A 19,214-nucleotide genomic window follows, 5' to 3' on the forward strand; every position below is an offset into this window, starting at 1 on the left:
CGTCAGTAACAAAAATGGTAAAATTACCAGTCTCCGCATAAATATAAAACCTTTAACGTTCAGCTATTATTCACGGTTTCACTTTTAATTCGAACAAATTATGAAATGAAAAAGTTTTGTCGGTTTTACGTACCAATAGAAATAAAACAAGCGTTTTTAATATTTTCATCTTTTTTTCTATGTAATTAAATATTGTCCCCTTAGTTTTACTTCTTACCTGATTAATACATCGTGCAGAGAATTGTCTGTTCTTATGAAGTCATCAATAGCCAGTTTGACATGATCCTCGTGTATAAATATTCGGCTATTTAATTGTGCTTGATTTTCAAGCGAAATTATGCTATGCTTTTTCATTTATAACTTCATCACTATATACATCGATATTTGGCATAAAATAAACGAAAAGCCATCACTTTTTAGATATTTTAATTTAATTTTTTTTTGATCGTTGCATCAACTTGTAAGGGTCATTAACAATCATATTAGTTACACTAACATTATATGTGTTACGGATGAAATTAGATAATTTAATACGTTTCAAGAATTTAAAAACGTTCGTACACGATTTTATATTTTTAGTTTTCTCTTATTGAAATAATATACGTAGCGCAGTTGTTATATAGATTTAGCTTTTACGTAAGTTCGTAATTTATTTAAAGAGGCAACGATATCTATAAATAATAGATAAACCGGCAAAACTTTCGCAGCTACCTCGTCTTGTGGATAAATTACTTTCCCGCTTTATTGTTGTTTCGCTCAGCCAGTTCACATTTCCTCTACTTTGGTTATTTGCTTTCAATTAACGATCCTCGACTTACCTTTTTCGCCGCGCTGTAAACAACCATAACAAAGCAATTATTCGCGTAAAACGCGTCCAATCGATTAGTTGGCTAAGGATCATGCTGCATCAAGGAAACGACTTCCGATTCGCTGGAGGAACAATTAGAGAAGGTTAAAAGCATTGATAACCCGGTATTACGTAAATCTGTTCATTTGCATAAACATTGAACGACCGCGCACTTGTGAATTTTATTGGAATGCCAAGCGAGTAACAAGTGAATCACGTCTGTCATGATTGCGATTCTAATTGCTAAAAACTAACATCGTTGTCGGTGAAACTGACACATGACACTAATCATAATCCTAAGTTGTAACACGAACATTCGTCATTTGCATACTCGTGCCTATGGTTCTTAAAGTGGTTCTAGTAAGAGATTTGGAAAGATTGTTGCATATTTGTAGTTTGTTTTGTGTTACGAAAGCGTGGAACCATTTTTGAAAATGCGGTCAAAGATTAAATCAATTGAAAATGTTTAAAAAAGCACTTCTCGTTATACGGGTATTTGTAAAATAAAATTTATATATAACATTATAGATAAAATAGAATATATGTATAAGTATATACTTAATATATTTTCATTCTAGATAATATACAATTATTTAAGAATGGTATTTTTTACAAGTTCAAACAAAAATTTTACAAAAGAGCTCGTCCGTGCCAAAACACAGCTCATCGTACTTTTGTTCATCACTGTATAAGCAATTATTATTACACTACGGATTTTTATACATTTATAGGAAATTTAGAATCGCAAAATCGCATAAAACGCGCGTAACATGTAACGTATACAAAACTATATAAAATATCGGAAGTACGACGTATATTACTTAGCGTAACATTCAGCGAATGAACTGAATTTTTACTTAGCTTCCATAATTTTTACTTAGCTTTTCTAATTAGGTTTATAAAAATACGAGTTTGCAGAAACATCCGCAATCCAGTTATTATACATACGATACAGCTATTACTATTGTAACTGCAATCACTACGACTGTAATTTAACGCTATCGATTGAAGGTAAATGTCAAAATTTTTGATATCGCTAATTTTGTGCTACTTTTCCTGCAGTGGACTTCCACTTCTTTGCCCCAGTTTCTTTCCATTTCTACTCCTTAATTGTAGGTTGCATGTTCGACCGATTAAACACTCTAGAAACACGGTCGTTGTTTTCGGTATCAATGAGAGCGTGTTTACCAAACTATCGTGCCAATGGAATATATTAGCTTGGTTTTTCGTTTCGAAAATGCGAGTTATGCACGCGTCGAGCCCGTATCTCGAACACGAAGTCGATAGTGCGATTAAATTAAGATTTCTTCCTTCATATTACTGTTCCTTTTCGTTAAATAAACGCGATTTCGTAAGAGGGGAAGTATATTATAGGAAGCGAAATGCGTGACGTTGTTCGAACATACGAGGAATTGAGCATCGGTTTCCGAAACTATAAAAGAAGCTAATTAATTAGACGATGTGCACATAGATTGGATTTTCATGAGCTTAATAAAACTAGAATTTACATTAGCTTCGAAGTAATACAAGCAATTTGGGCGTGTATCGGTTTGCATAAAATTCAGAGTATGTTGAAATACCATGTAAGAATCAAATTAGATTTAATTGATTAGCGATTCCAACCATAATATGTTTAATTAAAGTTAATAGTAGTACTTGTTAGTTTCTTCTATTTTGAAATAGCTTCATTGAGAGTTCCCTCTCGTATTAATTTATTCTACCAATTCTAACGATTTAATCGAATTTTGAAGCGTGAAGTTCAAATTCTATTTCAATGAATAATTTAACATCTGATGTAGAGTCACTTTTAACTATTCTATTTGCTTTAATTTTTACTTTCTATCGTATATAATCGTAATATATTAATATATTACGACCCGAAATATGTTTCCTTTGGCGGAAAGCTTGTATTTTCATTTACATTTGAAATTTAATTTCTGTTATTTAACGGGAAAATCGAACTTACGTTCTCCGGAAAAATGAAATATTTAGATTATGTGATAGATAGATAGATAGATATAGATAGATGATAGATAGATATTAGATTATTTAACATTTTTAAAATAGAAATTTTAAAAGATCGAGACTTTGACTTAAAACACATTAAATTCTAATTAAATTCAAATCTAATTAGATTTAACCAAATTTAATTAAATATTTGGACTGGAAACGCGTATTGGAATAAAATTTAGATGCTGTGTTTGACTGTTCTATCTTTAAAGGCACCGTGGAGAGGAAATAATAAATTAAATAACCAAGAGCAATGACGTTGCCCTTGTCCAACAATGGAAACATTTCCACGTGTCACTGCCGTACATCCTCTTTTCCAAACACGATGCGGGTACCTGCTTTTACATAAATAATTCTTACTCGCTAGAAAATCGTAATCAGCACGATCATCGCGTACAACCAACGTAACTTAAAGCTCGATTCTAGGAACACGATTCATTTTTGCTGAAACGCAAAATTCTATATACTCGTATCTATAAAACGATGTTGCACTTTTTCGTTCTCATGATATTAAATTTCGCGATTCTCACTTACGAAAAACGATTCAAATGCTCTGCTTGAATAGCAGATTGTGCTTTATCCAAAATTAACTGACTATATTTGAAATCTGATTATATATATTTTTCTTTAAATTATTAAACATTTATAAATTTAATTCGAATTAAAAATTAAATTTTAAGTCTAATATTTTATGCTTTCACCTGCAGCTGTTACACAAACAGAAAAAGTATATGCACGAAAGGGCTGGATTAGAAAAAGAATTCACTTTTTAAGACGACCAACGATCTAGCATTATCATTGTGAGAAAGTTTCGAAATTCGTGACACGTTTATAGGTCTGTATATATATATATATATATTGCATCTATATAATAATATATAATAATATATAATTCAAAAACACTGAACGAGTTTCAATTATATTCTGATTGACAATGAACTCTACCAATAGTGCTACATGAATCATGACATCATCAAAGAAAATTGCATAATGGGTACAAAATTGTTCAGAAAGTAATAATTGATTTTTTTTTATATATTATATGTCCAGTAATTTTTTAGGGGCCATAATAAACGTTTGATCGATTTAGGATCTTCAAATTCTCTAAAGACGGGTTAAAATAAATAGAAATGGAGCATTGGAGCTAATAGGAAGAATTTACAAAAGCATGAAAGCTGTTGTATTGACTTCTGAATTATTGAATTTCCATTTTTTCATTACCATTTGACATTCAACCACAGGTTATTTAAAATCTTTGTTTCAAAAGATTCATTTACTATCTTCATAATGGTGATTTTAACACGAGTTTGATAAAATAACGAGGTTGACAATATCTTTTTTATTCCTGAGATGTAACGTTTCTTGTTGCAATCATTACACGGAAAAACGATTTAGGACTATTACGACGACAACACAAGTCACTTCGATCGAAAGTGAAAACTGTTAACATCGAGTTAGAAAAACGATGAAGCATACATACATTCGGATTTCTAAATCGTCTTTTTATCCCGACGACATTTCTCCACGGAAATTACGCTTTGTCCGAATAGCAAAAATCTGAAAATTCTCACGTCAATTTTTTCTTCAATGTACAATTTCATAATATTTCACAGATGACAATCAAATAATTTATATACCGTAGAGTTTTATTTGTTTTGTTATCAAATTTGATAACGTCATATTCAGGATATTCTTTGGAATTGATAATTTGCAACTTTTGATTTGTAGAACTTTGCTAATAACATTGGCCCAATATACAAGACGATCCAGTTAATGAATTAACGATACTACTTACGAAACCAAAGGCAACTACTTCTCTCATTTTTACCTGCTAAACTTCTTTCAAAACTATACTACGAAGCGAGGCGAAAGAAAGTCATAAAAATTCTATCACCGTAAGAAAGTGACAAAACCAATGTCAAATATACCGCAACAATGCGATGAAAACTTCATCCAACACGTAGACGCATAGCAACACGTAGCATAGAAAGAAAAATCTTTTACTGTCTATTTGTAACTAACTATACCGACACATCAGTCAAATCGACCAACGAAATACCAAGAGTTCTGACAGAAAAGATTTTCTGTCTTAACAGTAGCACGTTTGTGTGTTCTTGCCTTAATTGCCGCTAAATGTCGACTTCGTGCATGAACGGTCGGTCCATTGACAGGCCGGCCACTTTCATTTCTCTATTCTCCGGCACAATCCTCTCGCCCTGTTACACTTTCCTTCGTCGCGCGGTGAAACAGCGAGCACGGACAGATCGAAACTCTCGTTTTCAATATCTCCGGCTGCCTCGTATGCACGCACCGTAACGGGCAAATCGTGGCCTGCGATTGTATAACGCGAACACGAGCTCCGATCGCTTATATGGCTCACGTGCTTTTGCATCTGTTCGTCGGACACAGTCGCGTTTAATTAAACGATCGTATTTGGAAAAGGGTGATTTCTGCGGTTTCGAGCTGAGAACGCGTCGTAGGAGTTTCAGTCTGACGACCAATCTGCCACTCAGAGGAGTCCACAGATAGACGTCCATTCGAGACATAATTATCGGTAATCGTTCTCGAGAGTATTTCTCGCGAGTCGACACTGCGTTGAGAGCGACTACCCTACAAAATGAATTTAATTCTATGAATTTTCAATAGATATATCATTTATACAGTTCTCGTTATTTCCACGTAAATAAATAATTTGTCCTCTATCGAAATAAAAGCGACGACTTGAACAGTCACTCAGAAAGCAACGTGGTAATTTTACTCCCAAGCGGATACTTATCTTAATAGCGACGAGTAGAGAAAATAATTATCAGCGGTGTAGGTGGGTGACGAATGTTGCACGATTTTCTATGGGATAAGAATCGGCGAGAAAGAACGTTGTATTCTCTTGCAACAAGGTATCCTGATCTCTTTTCTGAAAATTGTGTTAGTATATTGTAGTTTAGTTTACAAATGGAATTACAACTGCGTGAGACATAAATTTACTAAATATTTATATCTAACAAGAACAACGAATAAACAGAATAAACGAGTGTTATCAGTATGGTAAAAAGTTTCAGTACAAAAGTTATTAAAATTCATAGTCTATCGATTTAAAATTTTCTTTTATCCGCCGCTGTATTTTAGTTTCGTTTGGAAATAGGTATTTCGTGTTTAAGGAATAGAATGAAAGTAGAAATACGAATTAATATCTCGTGTCTTGTGTTTCTTTTTGGGAACGAGGGATTAGAGAAGTCGTGAGAAATGAGCGAAACGAGAAAGGAATTTAGATTTCGTGTTTGCGTAGAATGGATTAAGATAATTTTGTTAGACGTAAATTAGGAAACTTGGACATCGATTTCTGTCGAATCTGGAATTCTTCTCCGAGTCATCTGAAACGAACAAACAAATCTTAGTTCGTCTATTTAATTTTGCTTGTTCTTTAATAAAAGAAAATAAAAGGAACATTCACGTAATGGATAGAAAGTGGGAAGAACGATAGATAAATGACGGCGGTATTTTAGTTTGACTTGTTTTATAGTCACGTGTAAAGATGTAATGCGATTAATTAGAATGCGGAAAGCGAACGATGCATCGAGTAAATATTTACTAATTGAAATTGATTATTATTAATTCACTAGTATATACCTTCGCTTTACTTCAGACTAGAAATTAGCATGGTTGTGTTCTTCTGTCGACGTAGAAAATATAAAGGAAACAAGTTCTATCCTTGTTTCTAGTCAAACAATTGTCCTACAATCTAGTTGCTTCATCTTTCGATCTTAATAGTTCTACGTTTGATAATCGAAAATGTGAAAAGTTATTGCAAATAAGTACATACTTGTGAATGTATAAAATACTTTCTCACATCAATCAATTTTATCTACGTCAGTCTCCCTGGAAAAATAAAAGATATTGCCTTTTTCGAGCTTAGCAAATTCATCCTAAGAGAGATTAAAATTAAACTGATTTTAAATACATTATGTATCATCAATCTCGAAATTCTTCGACCACCGTGTTAGAAAGGGAAAGAAATACAGTAGGAACGGATGAAAGAATTCTAATTAAAGCACCTCTACGTCTGATCTCCGAAGAACATGTACAAGAACTTGTACTCGTGCTAATGGTGATAGGTTTAGCTAGCCATTAAGACAAATTAGTATAATCAACGATCCTGAAAGGTGTATCTGATGCGAGAATAACTAAAGAAAACTCGAACAACGAGTAACATCGATCATGCGGTTCGTTCGAATCATTTCTTCGTTTCAGTTTGATAAAAAAACATCTTATCTAACGTAACAGTTTGACTCCAAGCGAAAAAGGAATAGAAGTTTCGCGTAAGAACTGAATTACCTAATTCTACGTTTACGCGAAAGAACAAAGATTCGGCGACTGACTAATAATAATTGTGTATTACGTAGTTACACAGAATATACCGAAGGCTGACTTCCGCTTCTTTGGTCGAACGACCGATTTAATTTCCTCGCGGCTTTCACGTGTGGGCAAAACTGTTACTAATTGCGCGGAAATATTCACCGTCGGTTTCCTTCCGTCTGCTGTTCGATCGGTTTCCTTGATCCCGACCCACGACCATGGAATTTTATTTAATAAATATTCCAACTATCGCCACAGTCGTTTTTTCGTTCGTGCCAAAGTCCTGTCTCGATCGCAGGGCACTTTCACGCTTGGAGAAAACCAACCTTTCGATAAGTATTCACGATGAATAGTTTCATGCGCGAAGTAGGCCGTGCTCGATCGTTTTCTCGTGATTTGAAGCATTGCCGAATTTTTCATTCGCTCTGCAATTTCATTTCAATTCGCTTTTTAAATATTATATCGGTCGAAGTTCTCGAGAGCACATCCAATGTTTGAGTTATGCTTGGAAAGGGGAACTTTTATTGAAATATTTTGTCTATTCGTGATTTGTGACATTCCTAAATTTTTTATCCCATATAGAATTCGCTTTAGATTCAATCTTCATACATCACGTCGATCCAGGTTCTCGAGAAGAGCTTGAAATACGAAGAGAAGTATGAGGTATCGTCGGAAAGCAGAATTTTAATTAGAATACTTTGCCTATTCTCGATTTGAATTGTTCATTTACTCCGAAGTCTGATCCCATTTTGAATGGATACACTTTTCTTCGTTGAGAAAGTGGTTTTCATTATTATCTACGTTGGTTCAGATTTTTTGATCGATCGATGTTCGGATTCTCGTTTGAATTATAGTTGGAGAGCAAGATTACGATTCAACGATTATGATTGTTTTGTGACTTGAAGTTTTTCGTTTTAGAAAATCTTTTTCAGATTCCACTCTTGTTGATTATGGTATAGAACTGTAAGAATCGAAACAGATTCTTTGATCGATCGATATTCGGGTTCTCGTTTGAATTATAGTTAGAGAGCGAGATTATGATTCAATGATTATGAAGTTTTTCGTTTTGGAAAATCTTTTTCAGATTCCACTCTTGTTGATTATGGTATGGAACTGTAATAATCGAAATATCGTTATTCGTATATGCGTTAAAAAATTGCCAAGTTCTTTGTTTACTCTGTTTTTATTCTTATGTAACTTTATTCTCACTAAACTGTTTCCTTCGTATTAGTCTTAGAAAATTTCTATTTGTATTTCAGTTCAATTTAAATCCGCTTTTCTCTTTGGCGAAAAGCCATTTCAAACGTCTCGTGAGTCGTAATTTTCAAAGAAAGTATTTTCATTGTGTTGATATTGAATGGCTGTTCCTCCAGTTGGAAAGTAAAACCGTGGAATTATGTTTGCTTTGAGCAGACAGTTCATTTATATAACAGGTCGCATGTCTATTAACTTACACTTATTATTAAATGGAATCATCTTTTCGTGACTTGAAACACTACTAAACCTATTCTTATTTCTGATGTTTCCTACGAAAGAAACATTCCTATTTCGAATTTGTAGTACATTTACGTAACCACCACGTCCTTATTAAGTTATACTTATTGTTCTATTCGACCATTTTCGCGTGCTTCGAAGCATTACTAGAATTTGTAATCTTCGTTTTCAATCTAAACGTTGTTTTCATTTGAAAGTATTAAATCGATTAGAACTTTCAAAGCAACCATCTTTTTTATCGAATAAATGAACCATACAGAAGCTAAGTCGATCAGTTCTATCAGATAAAGTGTTCAGTTTCTAAAGAATTAATCATAACGTTCTGCTAGCAAGATTTAGAAATTTGCAAGGAATAAACTTGAGCAGTTTTACTTTTCAATCGCTTAAATATGAATCGCTGTTGTAAATAATTAAAACCATTCTTCGTTATGATGATTTCAAGGTTTTTGAAGAACAGTGAAATAATTATTTTTTTTTTTTATTAGATTTCCAGAATACGACTTTTAAGATATGAAATATGTAATACAAACTTTACGGTACAAGGCGTCGATGGACAGGCTTCAAGAATATATGAAAATAATAGAGCATAATTTTTGTCCTCCAACTCTGCAATGAAGTAGGTACATAAAGTAACAGATGTTTGCTTTAGGAGAAGTAATTGAGAAAGTGCATACATATTTTAAAGAGGAAGCACCATCTTCCAACGATGTTATTACTTTTCGCTGACAAACACATAAAGCAAATGTTATATTGTGCATTGTTATGTGTCAACATATATTCAGAGGACGAAAGAAAGCCAGTGTACAAATCGGGGATGAATAGTGTTCCTCGAAGCGTAGCAGAATTATGTAATCTTGGCTTCTACAACCTCAGAGTAGATGATTCAAGCTCTGCCAAGCGAACACTATGGTATCTTGACCGCCTACGGACGCATTCCAGGCGTACCAGGATATTCAGGACATCCAGATCGTGAAAGTCACTTTAAAACAATCCGAACACCAACGTCATTAACCATCAAGACACCAGGTCGGCGAGATTTATTCCAGAGTCTCCTCAGGTTCAACAATTTTGGATACCTACTTTTGACGTCATGAGACTCTCAGATGTATCATTTTTCCAAATATAATAAAACATTTGAAAATCAAACGTTCTAAAGAATTTTAATTTCTACGACTTGACGCTTAATAAGCCGGAAAATATTTTATAATCCACGCACGCTGCTGACTCAAACTCCAGTCACTGAACTCATTACGCTGCACGATGCATGGACACCACAATGGCCTGAATTTGAAGGTATCGAGGGATTTGAATGTCCCTGTAAGCCAACAATTAAAACACTAGAATTATAGATTACCCCTGTAGTGGTCTTTGAAAGCCAATAACCAAGATTTTAGGATTGCAGGCTTCGCTACAGAGCATTTAGTAAAACACACTACGAAACATCCAGAGATCGAAAGATTCTATAGAAGGACCAGAGGCATTTCGAGATGCGAAGTTTGAGAGACCATAGGACGTTGTAATGTATTTAGTGCAAAATCCCACACAACAGGATATCTAGAAATATGAGAATCATATAGAAGTAGGAGCTACCACAACGCATTTCGATGTTTGAGATCTGACTATGAGGACCTGAGGATCGTAGGACATCGCAGAGAACCACGAATGAATTTCAAAACCATCCGGGGTCCTTGATCTTGAAAACGAACAGGCCATCACACACAGATTATCCAAAATTCCAACGTCTATCCTCGAAAACCCTAAGTCTATGAGATCAACCATGAATCACCTCGCGTTCTTTTTCAAACACAAAACCTTAAACGCTGGATTCGAATGAAATCTGCTTGATCAAATCGAAGCTATCAAGTAAACCATTTTAACAAATATCGTTTCATTTTTACCGAAAAACAGAAGCGTGCAACCGCGGCGATGTTTTACTAGCCTACGCTATTCATTTATATAACTGTGGGCAACTGGTTTATTAAGTTAGTCCGCGTCGTTATGCTCGTTCGTCAGATTGCGATCGCTCCATCTCGTTCGACGGCGGCCGTCCGCAAAAAAGAGAAACTACGAAAGCCGCGGAAGCGAGTTATTACACTTGGTAAACGAACTTCGCGAACGGGTCACGGTTACAGTATTACAGTCGTCCATTCTCCAAACAGACGGCTTTACAACGTGAAACTGGCCAGCTCGTTGCGATTGCAGCCAATCCAGGCAAGTCGAACGGAACGGTCCGCGAATAGCTGAGCTTCCGCGGAGAAAATATCCAGGTAAAATGGACTCTAGAACAGAATGGACCGGGTGATGATTCAGCAAGAGAACGAGATCTATGCTGGAAAATGATGGAAATTGAAAATTATTTACACTCGCTTCACGGTGCACCGTGTTTTGCCCGCTTCGAATCAGCTGTGCAACGACCGACGATTGCAAAAGTGAATCGGCGATTCTTTACTAGTCGAAAGTCCTTTCCCGCGAGCTATAATTGCGACGACTCTCGCCATGTTTAATCGACAGTACGCGGAGAGAGGAGAGCCATACAGTAACTTGAAAGTATTTGAAATGTCACGGGCGACGACCTGGCATTAAAGTTCCGAGCGATTTTCGTATCATCTTGCTTCGTGGAGCCGGAAAATTTCGTGTCTCTTAATTTCACTTGTTTCGCGTATCATTGTATACGTTTGCACGTATATGGTTCGTTGTTTCGCGTGTGTAGCAATCGTTGGTAAGCCCCTGACCAAATCCTTGGCAATGTTTCACTGAGTTAAGGTTGACATCATTTTCGTTCAGTCCTATCTTTTGATTCAGGAAATGGAAATTTTTGGAGTAGTTATGAGGTTAGTTAAAATATTCCGTGATGTCAGGTATCTATTGTAAGGTCAAGAAGCGTGGGTGTTATTAAATGTGGTTTAAGGTCATTGAATTTTAAATGTATTTGAGCAAACTTTGGTGGTGTATGTTTTCTATGATTACTTGTGAATAAAATCATCTTATTTGCATTGCTCCACGCATGAAATTTACCATTTCTTAAATTAAATAGTATTTTGTGTTTTGTCTGTGTTGTAATATATTCTTACAAACTTTTTATCGTATAGATATATGTATTCTCTTATATTTTACTTCTTGGTATAGTACGATACTTGTGACCTATCTTTTTATATTTTACAAAATAATATTCTCTTGCCTTTACATTTTATACAATCAAAAACGGCCTTCGTTCGAACTCATTCAAAAAGGAAGACGCTTTTTTCCTTTATTTCACGTCTTCCCGACAGCAAACGCTCAATCAAAATCGTGTGTCTAGGGTACAAGACGACACGCACGGATTGTAAGACACACGACATAACGGTTTCGCGGCGTGCTGTGATTAAAAATACAGCGAATCGATGGTTTACAAGTTACACAGGTCCCAGTGGCTCGCTGTGATCGAAGGAAAAATAGAAAAGTTTACTTTCAATTGCGCGTAGCATTGAGCTCTCCCTCACGTGGAGCTCCACGTGAACGTAGGTGGCCTCTCGGTGGAACAGTCTGAAACGATACGAATCGCAATTAGGAAACCTGTGAGAGGAAAAAAGTGCGAATCTCTTGTTTCTCAAATATACCGAAAGTCTCGAACAAGTCCTTTTCATATTTATACAAAGTGAAAACAATTTTTCCTCGATTCCCAGACAGTTGCGGAGAATACGTAACATATCATACCTGGAACGTGATCAGTTTTACAAAGATCACAATTAAATCGAACTTTTTACTCTGTTATAAATTATTTCCACAGCCTTTTTCTATGTTTTTTAACATTATGTACGATTAAAGAGTTATTTTCGTCTTATTTCGTACGTCTTTTTATATCATGTCAATGTTGGAATTTTTTTAATGTAAAAGTAATCTAACTGATGTTTGCCTCTTGCTTTTTGCAACCCACAAGTATGCATAATAAAAATGTTACGATAATTACATGGTAATTAGCTTGAAATACTAAAACGTTTTCATACGAATCCTTTCATATTTATTACATAATACACATACAGACACGCCAACTATACGTGTATATTAAAATTCGCATTAACGTAGTAACAGATGGAGATTAGATTGCAGATAAAGACTAAGAGTTAGAGCTAGAGGGGGTTCGGTTACAATTTATTCTATAAAATCTTTGACAATATCAAGATACCTTATCTACTAAGAATAAATGGTAGTTCATACTACCAATACAAGGTTATTATATTTGATCTGACATTCAAATCATTTGTAATTAAGTACACTTCCGTCTGTAACTTACCCAATACATCAATCATAGCGTTATGAAGTGTACAGAACATAAAACAGTTCATAAAATGAGAACATGGTTACTAAATGAAACTACCGTTTGCAACAAATGTGCTTTATTTCAGAAAATCGATTTAAATTACATTGTATTCTAATTACATTCTAATAAGAAAATTATCTCGTAAGGTAATAATTTCGAAAGTTCTTCTATCTTCTACCTCTTAGAGAAGTGACATAAGTTTTTAGAGGAAACCTCGTTACACCTCGTTTTGCCTTACGTTAGAACCATTCGATGTTTAGAGAATCAATTAAAAAGAAATTCGACCGCAAAAAGGTACAAATAATTATCTTGAGAAACCACCTATTTCAAAAATGTCGCAAGATTAGTTCGCGATTCGAATCGATGTTACGCAACGATCAGAGGAGTCACTTTCTTTCCAGAATCACCGTTCATCGACGGCACAAATTTCTTTGCGAGAAGAATCAGTGACCACAGCTATCAGCTGTAACCGCTGTGCTACATTTTTTACGTAAATGTAATTCCCATTAACGAATGATTTAGTTGAACGACCGCGTACAGCAACGGTTGATCAGCGAACCACCACGTAGATTTTCCGAACGTAGGCTTCTCGAGACACGCGATTACGCAACGAGGTGCGTTCCATCTCCTCCGACAGCGTTTTCGTACTTAAGTACTTACTTACCCATCAATAGCTGCCGATAAAGCTCACAAGAAGCCGTCTCAAATAGCCATACGCTATCTTTATTAGGTTGTTAACCAGATGGACATGGTTGTCGCGACTCTTGTCCGAGGAAACGAGTCTTGTCACGGAGTTTCGTTTCACGTTTATGTCGGACGGCTACTTTTGTCAAGGCTTCGGACACTAATTGGAGATTGTTTGTCAAGGCTTCGACGATTAACAGGAATCGTTTAATGGATCGGATTGCACTTCGTTGCTTCGACAATGGACAGATTGTTCTTTGCATTACTGGTTTGAATAAAGCGGCTTGTTTTAGAGATTGACGAATTTGTTCGCTTGTTTGTATCGGAGATAGATATGCAGAATGTCCTAGAGTTTAACAGATTAACTTTCTTAGCGTGGGTATTATCGAGAAAGTTGAAAATCAAGAAAACATTTGACGAGTGTAATCAAGAAGAAAATGCTATATAAACGTAAGTCATTTGAAGCTTTATTAAATTGTTATGGTAAAAATACGAGATACATATAAAGAAAATAGTAACTTTGCTTTTTATATCGCCTCCAATTTCACGCTATTGCACTTGCTTGTATGCGTTACTTTAAAAGAGGAAGATACATCAAATAGATAATTAATACGTGTAGTGCACTAATGATCGCAACGAAGTAAAATCAAAATAAGCTACATAGAGTGATAGATTTAATCTTCTATCGCTGTTAGTTTCGTATTAAGAGGCGAACATTTCAAAATAGAGCATAAACAGTTAATGACTATTGATTTATCGATGGTAAACTTACTCTTATCTCATAGCATAGTAACCGCAACTCCATTACATATTCTCCTCATATTACGTGTTTCTATTATTACTTTCTCATCGAACTTTAAACGATCTGTGTTTGTAAAGTGTTTTTTGCTTCATTATGTTTACATCGACAGAGTTTGACTGTTCTAAAATGCTGTATACCGATTTATTCTTGTCGGTCGTTATCACGGAAACGGATGCTGTCATATGCGGTTGAACCTAGCTAGACATAACAATTTCTGATGCTAACTTTTAAAAACGATGCTAAACAATTCCTCTTAAGCCACCAACGAAATCACGAGCCGCGTACCGAAACCAAAGATTCAAATTCAATCGCTAAAACCTCAACCTACTTATTAAGTATGCACATGGACACGCATTACTATGCAGCACCAAGAATGACCGTAAAAGGTTGAGATTAAATAACAATGTTCGCGACTACGATTATCATCGATCTCGCAGGACAAAAAGGATGGTCGAGGACAATACCATGGAAGACGATCGCGATCACCGATCACGACTGACAATGAGGCGTCGCATCGATAGGTGGATTGAACGCATAAAAACGAGCCTGAATACCGCCAGAGGCGGCGATGACGGCGTCGATGACAACGAACACCGAGGACGAAGGAGACGGAGAAGTACTTACATCGCGATCGCACGCGCGCGCGAGTACCCGAGTTGTACTCGACTCTAGCTGTGTAAAGCTGTGGCGCGCTGATACGGTGAAAGCTGATATTTTGTAACACTCCTGCCATTCCGTTCCGTTCCATTCCATTCCATGGTATTGGCCGGTGCAGCCGTTCGCTTGCTCGCTCGCTTGCCTCTCGAGCAACCGCTCGTCTCGCGTAATCGAATGCGAGAACCCAGTGCCGGCAGCACAATGGTAGGCGCACCCAGAATACATTTTTCTCTTTCCTCGCGTCTACGTTCCGCGAGATCCTCGTCGTTTCTTGGTACTAGCACCGCTGGTACTCTCGATCCAGGTTACAGGATAGAACAGGCTGAAAACCTAATACCGTATTATGATTATCTATTGAAACGACAGTTCAGCAGACTTTGGACGATTTTTGCAACTTTGGAAAATTCTAGGTGCTTTCTGTAGCTTTTTCTGTACTTGTTCGTAACTATGTACGAGAGGATGGATTTTATAGTTTTGGAAGATTTTATTCTGGCTGGCTTTTTTGGTTGTTTCTATAAAGTAGTTAGTTTCTTCTTTCTTTCTTCTCGGAGTTACGTATGAATAGATGGATTTCATAGCTTTTTATTGGCACGAACGAAGCAGGTGACAAACTTCTATTTCTATCTCGCTTACACTTTACGTTTCTCACTCTCAAATCTACGAACAAATGACGAAACAAATGACATAAACAAGGATAGGATTTCGACTGTTTTATCGTTTGCCTTAGTGAGAAGAACGAAATGTGAATAATATAAAGAGCTGCTGATTCATGCCAGCATATTTCTACTTAAGATACTATTTCTGGTTATGTGAAAAATAGGTTTCCAACTCTATCAGTGTCATGGTGTCTAGAATCGACTCTGTAAAACTGTAAGCAGCGTCCATTTTTTAAATATACACTCTATATAAAGCAACTGACTTTTTGACTTTTACGATTTGATTTTTATCATTCCTATAATTTTTCTGAAACATTATACGAAAATGCGTATTATCAACAGTATCATTGTTTTTCAGCATAACGTTCTGTGTAACCCTCTGAATAACTTTGCAAAATTCCGTTGAACAAGGAGTGTCACGTGTAATATTGAATTCCGGAACAACTTTTTTTTTATTTTACGAGGTACCATACGTGATAAAATGTTACGTCGACTTGTGTAACTTAGATTAAAGAGAACTAAAGATTATCTAGGAAATAATTCTTGCGTACGATAACTGTCTCGCAGGGTAAATTTTAGGAGACATTTATCAGTTTCTGTGGTTCTCTACGTATCTATACAAGAGAGATAGTGTTACGTAATATTAGATTTACCCTTTAGAATAACATTTTACACCACACTGTCTAACCTTTATACCTACGTTTATTTATCGTGTTAACACAATGGATACCAGCTATATACGAGATAATTGTCACTTAAAATGATTTTGTTTGAACTACTTATTATTTAATTAACCGCATTCTCATATTTACGTAAAAAATCACTTCTAATAAGATAAACGACAATGCATCAAAAGTAGATTTTTTTACAATATAATTCTAAACTACCATTTAATTACGATTAATGTTTAATAATATTTGATAATAATATAGTACAATAAACACGTAACAGAAGTGATAAAAATTTGTATAAAAAATAGGTGTCGTCACCAAAAATATCTCTGCAAATTCCCGTGTGTCTGTCAGAGTTGCTGTCCATAAGTTGAGATTTCACGTGTTAGAACATCACAATAATTATGTAAAAACTATTACTCATTATTAATAGTATCTGTGGTTTTATAAGGTTCTGTGTGAAAGGCACTCTATACGGTAATCATTTCGCGGGATGACATTGTTAGTGGCTTCTGTAATTCCGCTTGCTCGCTTGTGAAAGGCAATACTGCGTACTATGCAATGATCGTTTTCAAGGGTGGCGCCTCTAATGGTACTTTGCAGCTTCTATAAACTTGGGTAATTTTATACCAAAAACAATGCTTTTACGTATTACGCAATTATTATTCCTCGCAGAAAATATCTATTTTTATTTTATTATATATTTGACAGAAATTTTGAGCAAATTTACAGCTTATTAAAATCAGTATCGCGTATCTATTTATTCATAAGCGAAGAGCGTATTGTCATTCACTTTACTGTTATTCCGTGAATAGAATCTCTTTTGATATGATCGTAACATTTCATCGTACGATTTCATGTGGTTCTTCGCAAAAGGCAATGCTGGCAGGCATTACGCTACGAATATCCTCCAAGGGTGGCATCCCGACGACTTCTGTAATTCTATATTCTATGTGATTCCGTGTAAATTGTACATAAAATACGGGAACTCGATTTCACGGCCACGCTGGAAACTCTTGCTTCGAAATCGTGTCGAGTTATTTAGGTTGAGAAATACATTTACCTTGGACCATTAATTTCGATCCTGAATCGGCGAGTTAAATTTTTCTAATTATACGAGATGATTCTGAAATAATATAGCGTTTGGATTCTTTTCTTAAATCACGCTAATTTGTTTGAACTTGCCGATGTGGATTTGTTTAACGAGAGAAACTTTGAGGAGAGATTTCTGAAACGATCGTTCCAAACGATGATGAATGCTAAAAGTCAATTTGTATAAAAATAGAAGATTTCGTTCAAGGTGAATGCTCAATTTACTTAGTGTTAAATTATGACAACTTGGTTCACGGAACAGGAAAAGATATTGAAAAAGAAAAAAGGAAGAGAAAAAGAGAAAAAAGAAAAAAAAAAGCAGAGAATGGCAATATTTCATAGGATGCTAATTTTTGTTTGGATTTTCTCTTTTATATTACTGTACTATATGTCTTAGAGATAATTAAGTGTCAAAGGTATTATTCAATATCGAATGCTAATTTGTTTATATAATGGCAGATTGAATTTTCGAGTTGGACACAAAGAAGTTTTGAAGTAAATGCGAACGAACTTTTGGGATTCTTCGAGCGACTGGTATCTTGATCTACAGTCCAGTTAGTCCGCACACAGGGAATTTTGATAAGTCGTGGCCTGGCTTAATTTGCATTGACAGACCACTTACTGTTCAAATATTATTCAACAATCTTCAACGTTGACCGAAGTTGGGATCGTATCATCGATGTAAATCACGTCTCAAAGTGCAACTATTTCAATGATGGAGGAAACGTGTATCAATTCTTAGTAAAGTAAATTCTTTCCTACTTGAAAACTGGTTTTGACGAGCTAACATCGAAGACAAAAGAATTCCATTTTTACGTCGTTAGGAATGACATTTCGCTTATCGACGTGATTAGCGTTATTTTTAAATAATTACATCCTTTTTACTTCAAAATAGTTATTTCTTTTTCATATATAGGAAGCTCAATTATATACAATTCCTTCGAAGAACATATTGTTCCGTACAGATCCAATGTTAATATTATTTTTCATACAATTCATAAAATTCTACCGAATCATATCTTGATACTAATTCCTCCAATAATTAGACAAATTTTACTCAAACGTCGCTGTTTAAATTTCTAAAGCAAACCAATGTTTTCAGAAAATGATAAAACTCAATTTGTGATTTCAACTGAGCCATTAATAATCTATTATTTACAGCGGTTGCTGTAAACGATCAATTAAGAAAAGAAATATTACAAACACACAGTATGACAAGTGCATAAATAATAATAAAATGATATCATAGCATATTATTCGCGACAAAAAGAATCTGTTTTAGTTTATATCTACGTTACTGGTACGATAAACGTGATCTAGCTTAAAGCTATGGTCGTCAATACGACACCCAAGCGAAACAACGTCTCAATTGACGCGATATTATTCCTCGTAACGTGACATCATTTGTGTCCCTGTTCAATTATCATGCACGTCCATAGAGAAAACAACTGAACATTTTCCACGTATAATTCGCAGACAATTTAGCATTCGAAAGTTGAATAGCGATCGATCGATCGTTCGATCGCCAGTCTTACGTTTTAAATATTCAGTGCCGGAAAATGTGCGTGACCTTGACACGCCGCTCAAAGATCGCAATCTCTTCGATAAAGACGCGTTCTGTACGCTCGTCGCGTCTATCTGATTTGCAGTTTAT

At 35.3% G+C, this 19,214-nt stretch overlaps 1 protein-coding gene across 4 annotated transcripts in view; it reads left to right on the forward strand.

The window, feature by feature from the left end:
• The window catches only part of sona (sol narae metalloprotease), a 93,209-nt gene that overhangs the window by 3,384 nt on the left and 70,611 nt on the right, over window positions 1-19,214 (forward strand). The window lies entirely within an intron of this gene.

The sequence above is a fragment of the Bombus flavifrons genome, chromosome 2 (genome assembly GCF_040668555.2).
Source record: "Bombus flavifrons isolate JBK064 chromosome 2, iyBomFlav1_principal, whole genome shotgun sequence".
Taxonomy (NCBI): domain Eukaryota; kingdom Metazoa; phylum Arthropoda; class Insecta; order Hymenoptera; family Apidae; genus Bombus; species Bombus flavifrons.